Here is a 7,527-nt window from a genome sequence, read left to right as displayed (position 1 = left end):
GAAGAAGATGTCTATATGGATCATCCAGAAGGTTTTATCGACCAAAAACATCCTAATAAAATGTGTAAGCTCAAGAGATGCATTTATGGGTTAAATCAAGCATCTCATAACTGGAATCATCGTTTCAATGATGAAATCACAAAGTGTGGTTTTATTAGAAATGAAGATGAATCTTTTGTTTACTTGAAAACTAGTGGGAGCTCGGTGACATTCTTATTCCTATATGTGGATGACATATTAATCATCGGAAGTCACATTCCAACTTTACATGGTGTAAATACTTGGCTTGGAAAGTGTTTTTTAATGAAGGATCTAGGTGAGGAACAATACATTCTTGGAATGAAAATCTACAAAGATAGATCAAAACGATTAATAGGTCTAAGCCAAGGAGCATATATTGATAAAGTATTGCAACGATTTAATATGGAAAACTCTAAGTGAGGATTTGTACCCATGGCACATGGCACTGTACTAAGTTCATCTCATGTCCTAGAACAAAGGATGAGCTAGACAAGATGAAAGATGTTCCATATGCTTACACAATTGGATCCATCATGTATGCCATGAATTGTACAAGACCTGATCTTGCTTATGCTATATGCATGGTAAGCAACTTCCAATAAAATACAGGGGATAGTTATTGGAGAGTTGTGAAGAATATTCTAAAGTACTTACGAAGAACTAAGAATATGTTCCTCGTCTATGGAGGCATGGAAGAAAGTTTAAGTGTAAAGTGCTACATTGATGCTTCCTTCATAACTGATCGAGATGATTGCAAGTCGTAATCAGGATATGTGTTCATTATCAATGGGGGTGCAATATCTTGGAAAAGCTCCAAGAAAAGTGTTGTTGCACAATCCACTACAGAGTCAGAATACATTGATGCTTCTGAAGCTGCACAAGAGGCTGCTTGGATGAAGAAATTCATTGGGCATCTAGGGGTAGTCCCTACCATTCAGGACCACCTAGACATTTTCTGTGACAATGAGGGTGATATTGCTTTGGAAAAGAACCCCGAGCACACAATAAGACCAGGCATATTAGCCGCAGATTCAACTTTATTCAGTATAAAGTTGAAGAAGGTGAAATTAGTATTCCCAAAGTTCACACTGATCAAAATTTGGCGGACCCTTTCATGAAGCCTCTTCCTCAAGAAAAAATTAAAGGACATGCTCGAGGAATACTACTTCGCTGTTCTAGTAATTAGATTTGATCAATGTATTAGTACGGAATATTGGAACATTATGTATAGCATATGATATTTTCATTAAATATTGTTGAGTTCTTTATTAACATGTTTAATCCTTCAGTGAATTTATTCACTCTAAAACTCCATAGTTGGTTATTATTGTGGGAACAATAATGAAATAAGACTAATATGAAATGGGATGGTTGAAAAAGCGTTGTAACCAGTTTCATAGATACTTACTAGAGAGTAAGTATTGGAGTGACCCGTTCAAGATCACTTCAGGGATCATTGTCATGAATGATACTTGATAAAAGGTAATATTTGTATATCCTTAACACCTGAGATACATATATGGGACTTGAGTGTGGGGAACGTTATGCCTTGAAGTAGTTAAAAGCTGTTCTTTTGTTAGGCAGTTATAAAAGCTATTATCAGGCGTGATGTAAACCATGCAAGAGGCGTATGTAGTCAATATGAGATTTGTTCCTCTTATTCTTTAAGAGTAGGGGTGAGCATAAGCGGGTACCCGACAAAATTTGATAGAACCGGAACTGAAACCGGAACCGTCGGAACCGGTTCCAATTCCGGGTACCGGCTTTCTAAAATTTTCAAACTATTTTAAGCAAAAATATTAAAAATTCCAATCGATTGTCTATCTAAGGTCCTCATAATTTATAAGGAGATCCCTCTCATAAACATGATCACACAAACGACGTTGGACTAAATGCAAAAATATTTACAACTTGTTGGTCATCTTTTAATTTATAACTTCCTTTCCTTCACATTTACTGATCCGTAAAACAATGGGGGATGTTTTTGGCAACCGTCTGTATCCCAATTCCCAAGTCCACATATAATGGAAACTTTTCTTAAATATTTCAATCTTATAAAACGTTAGCTATTTTGTACTATTGATGCCTAGCCACACTTTTTACTCTTAACATAAGCATTTTTTTAGTTTTATTTAACTTTAAATAACTAGAGTTTACGATTCCTACCAATCAAACATTCTAACTGTGTACATGTATCAATGTGTGCAATTAAAGAAACAAATGTAATATATATATATATATATATATATATATATATATATATATATATATATATATATATATATATCGATTCTAGCGGGTAGCAATTCCAAAAAAAATGAGAATCGGGACCGGAACCGCTTAAGGCGGTCCAAAAATTTTAAGAACCAGAACCGGAACCGCCTAAGGCGGTTTCAGTTTCGGAACCGGTGGTTCCGAGGCGGTTCCAGTTCCAAAAGTGGGTAACATGTTCCGATGCTCACCCCTAGTTGAGAGTTAGACATCTAAGGCATGATGTAAATTTGAACACTTATATGAGATTGATTTCGATCCATATCTCATGTTCAACAAGATGTTTTTAGCAAAGTGATAACTGATAAACTTACCTTACTCACCAATTGTGGCCTTGGGGGTTTCTGGGGAATTGGGCGTTGATGGAATGGCGCTATGTCATATGTTGTTGGGGGCAGTGAAATGTTGCTAGACGTTCACCACTGTCTATATCAATTTGATATGAGTCTTACGCAAGTGGGAGATTGAAAGATCTAGTATGCTCAAGAGTCATATTAAAATGATATTGCTAAATAACATATGATCCTATGGGTCACACTAACAACAGCTTGATACAAAAATGATTATTTATTAGAAATTGATTTTAATAAATACTCATAAACTCTTATAATAAATTGGGAAAATAGTTATTTCAAGGAAATAATTATTTTACAACACAAGTAACACATTATTTCATAATGTGTGAATTAATAAGTCATGTACAACATTTTGGACTAGGTAAGCCTTTTGTCTTTTAGCAAAAAGAAAAAGTTTATATCTTATAAACTTTGAGTTTATAAAACATAAACCAAATCTTCTCTTTTCCATAAGCATGGTCGACCATGCATGGGGAAAAGAAGAAGTATGGCTTTCTTAATTCTTTAATCTAAAGTATTCAAGGTATGGTGCATGCTAGGGGACAAAGTTGTCTAAAGTGCTTAATGGTTAAGGACTATTAGACCATGATTCTATTATAAATAAGGGATGAATGCTTTCATTTTTTTTCACTCTTTCTTCTTGGCCGAGAGCACTCTTCTTCCCTCTCTATATTCTCTCAAGTCTTGTATCTTGAAGTTATTTGTTGCTTGCATCCTCTCTTTAATTAATAAACTTGTTTCGACTTATAGCTTAAGAGTTGTAACTAGCATTATATCTAGTTGGCACATTGTTGGTGTCTCAATCCATCAAATTCCAAGCCTCCCCTAGAGGACTCAAAAAGCTTCAAAGGTTGTTACCACTTCTTCCTTCTATGGTTGAGTTTTAAATCTTTCTTATACTTGCAAGATGATCCTTGGTGGGTGATAAAATGTTTATGTTATTTCAAAATTAAAGTCTTCCGTTTGCCATTATTTGTAGTTTTTGAAACTAGTTTTTTGAACACAAAACCCAATAGCTGGAAGTGTTCGCTCAGAAGACTCTCCGTTATTTTTATTATACTTTTCTAAACGCCGGATGGTTAGGTGTGTGTCGCGATTTAGAAATAGTCATTGTCAATGTAATTTCCATTTCGGTAATTATAGAAGATTATATTTGTACTTTTCAATGTATGTCAAATACTGTGATATTTGATTTACGTCGTGCACCTCGGCGTTTCCGCCGGTGGTCGAGGGTGTGACAAATTGGTATCAAAGCTATTGGCTATAGTGAACTAGTACTTTCTTAGGAAAGAGCATCTATAGCCTATGGCTTACTCTCTTAGGTTAAATATATTCCTTAACCCACAAATATAGAGTTATATAAACTCTAACCCTTGAATGCTAATACAATGCAAGGTTTTAGGTCAAACACCTTAGCTAAGTTGGTTGTTTAACGGCCGAACCACAACTAGACGTAGATTGATCACCTACTTTTAATTGTGGTTGGAATGATGCACGGTCAAGCTTGGATTCGGTTGTTGGTAGACTAAAACGCTTGGAATCCAGAATATTTAAAGAAAATAACAGTTCGAAACTCTTAAGAACTTTCAAAAAATTTAGTGAACACTTTACGAATAATTGGCAAATATGTCCGAAGTTTATCTCAGAATGCTAATTTCTCTAATACGATATTCTATAAATGCTCCTATTAAATATCCTTCAAATACCTTTAAAAAATCATGCATTCACAAATCTTTTCGAATTCGGCTTAGGTATTCAATCAGTACATTTCGTTTTGTTGTGAATCGTCTGACTTATAATTGAACCTTCCAAATTCAAAAGAAGAACACCTACACGTATCTTTGTCTTTTGTGACATTTTTTAAGGAGAATATAGCAGACTCCATGAAATCACAAAACCAGAAAGTTGTTAGAAATCTTGCCTAGTTCTAAAACATATCGATTCAAAAGAATCATAACTTCAAAACTTGAGGTAGGATCAAAACATGGAATAGAAGTTGATTCCTTTTGTAACATCTTCTTCATAAATTTGCACAACTTGTCCCAATACTTGGTAGTTTCTTTTCACTCGTTCCAAGTGCAAAATTTCACCCTTGTTAGTACTGTAAAAGTCTGTTGCATCTAATACTCATAGTAGAGTCAATCTCGGGCAAACCAGTGCTAATTCTACATGTTTGGTATAATTTTAGCACTAAGGCTTATATACACGTTCTTATTTTCACGCGACTCATTTACCCTTCAACCAAGTGTAGTGAGAAAAAGATGTCACACAAGAGACCATTCAGTGATCGTCCAACACCAGCACAATCGCTTGTCGCAACTACGATTGAGATAATGTATCGAACAACTAGTATCTAACATCTTGGTCACTTGCAAAGTCAACAGGAACAACGACTCGGTACAAGGTAGATTTCGTAAGAAACAAACATGGAAGTAATAGTGACGTCAACCTAGATCCTTCTACAACAATGAATGGATTGTAGGAATGAATCCCTGGAGCAAAAAGATGGAAACAATATTTCATTTCAGCTCTTGTGCAGAAAGCTAACGTGATTAGTTGTCACATACACTTTTAAAGACACAAATTTTACAAGTAGAACTATTATGTGTAAATCGTGAGATTTAACTCTGGTTATGCCACGACTTGAGAAGCACCACAGGTGATGCTCATGGAAGTGAGGTATAGAAATTAGAATCAACACAAGCGCCAAGCCACTCAAGTTAGAGGATCGGTTCTCCACTCTTAACCGTTACACACGAAAGAGGATCAGAGACCCCCTCAACCTCTTAATCAAGGCGCCCCATCTATATCTATGTTAGCAGCATCAACCGGGACTATGCCCATTTAATATTCATACTAGGTAAAAGGAAAATCAAAAAGACCAACGACTTGTCTAAAAGAATCAAAGATCCATGAGCTGAGCTTGATCTTACAAACGTAATTTATTGATTAGTGATTTTTATCAGTCTACCAAAAAGAAAGTGAGTCCTCTGCTCGGTAAAGGAGCATTCAAGCATCGGGAGAAGAGCTTAAAGCCGAGGAGAGCCATGTGTCCCACTGATAGAATGGAAAGGGAAGGGCCAGCATCGATAGACGCTCGAAACCATCGGTTGAGGGGGTCCCCCTTTTCACCAAGGAAAGGACGAGCCGCATTGACGATGAAGAAAAGGTAACATGAAAATAGAACAACGGGTCTTTTTTTTGGTCTTTACTGAAACAGATACATGAGCTTCATCTCATGCATGATCTTTTCAGAGCATAATTTGGGAGGACATTGCAAAAACACCAGTGGAGGTCTGGTCTCAAAGCCTAGTCTTTCTTCTCCAATTACTGCCTTTAGGGAACAAGCAGGTGAAGAGCTTAATGTAACGGTTCGGAGTGCAGCCTCTTACTAAGAGAACAGATGTCACACAAACACAGAAAAAGGGCAAGCGGGTAAAGTAGTAAACTAGCCGGCAAAAGGAAAGAAAGTCGGAATAAGTAAAGCTGGTTATGAAGATGGTGAAACTGCCCAAGGCTGAAGAATCAGGAGGTAACCACTCGAGTTAGAGTAATTGTGATCGGAACAAGGAATGGAATCAAGGAAACATCAGTAGTAACTGGTACGTTACTCATTAAGCACTCGTATGCTGAAATAATTTTATTTAGGATATGCAAAGAAATCCTTGTGACCCTAAACTTAAACCTATTATGAATCATGAACCTAGTAGTTTGGAAAAACCTGTAGAGTAGAGACAACTAGTGAAATTTCGAAACCTACTCAAAAAATTTTAAATAAATTTCATCCTAACATTTACCAAATCATGTTTGTCATGTCAATCTCGTGCGCATTTCACCGAAAGTCGAATATCATTTTCTATATGACCCGGTTTTGTTTGCGTCATGTCAGGTCATATACGACCCCCTTCAACTGTAACCATGAATGATCGATCTTTACTTATAGACTTTATATCAATCTTGAGCGGGAGCTTGGATATTATCTTAGGTATAAATCAACTGCCTCCCCATTGTGTCTAGATATTTACTATAAGAAAACGGTATGACGAAGCCTACCCCACAAGAAAGACATGGTCATTTATGATGACAATTCAGAAAAAGAACCTAAATTTGCTTTCTCACCCTAAAGATCAAATGTGAAGGATTTGATAAAATGCGAAGAATGTAATCACATGAGTATGATTTGATAGAATGCGAAGGAGTTGATAAAATGCGAAGAATGTAATCAAATGAGAATGATTGGATAAAATGTGAAGGACTTAATTAAATGAGAAGGATTTGATAAAATATGAAGAATTGAATCAAATGTGAAGGATTTGATAAAATGCGAAGACTGTAATCAAATGAGAATGATTTGATAAAATGTGAAGGATTTAATCAAATGTGAAGGATTTGATAAAATGAGAAGAATGTAATCAAATGAGAATGATTGGATAAAATGTGAAGGACTTCATCAAATGAGAAGGATTTGATAAAATGTGAAGGATTGAATCAAATGTGAAGGATTTGATAAAATGCGAAGAATGTAATCAAGTGAGAATGATTTGATAAAATGTGAAGGACTTAATCAAATGAGAAGGATTTGATAAAACGTGAAGGATTTAATAAAATGTGGAAATTTAAGTGAAGACTTCTTCCCATGAAATGAACGTTGGAATTTTAATAACAAAAGAATTTATGTTGGATACTACCAGTGATCCATCGGGAACTTCTTTATGGTAGCCCAACTATTAACTATGTTAACACCAAAAGGTAACAAAGGCCAATTGGAAAAATAATCAAGAGAATATATTCCAGAAGATGGAACACCTAGGATATAATGTATCATCCTACATTTCTAAAAGAACAAAGAACTTGTTCGTATACGACAACATGAACATAA

Source organism: Lactuca serriola, chromosome 2, assembly GCF_051521515.1.
Source record: "Lactuca serriola cultivar US96UC23 chromosome 2, Lser_US96UC23_V15, whole genome shotgun sequence".
Classification (NCBI taxonomy): Eukaryota; Viridiplantae; Streptophyta; class Magnoliopsida; order Asterales; family Asteraceae; genus Lactuca; species Lactuca serriola.
The sequence above is the reverse complement of the archived record's forward strand: the minus strand, read 5'-3'. Positions refer to the sequence as shown.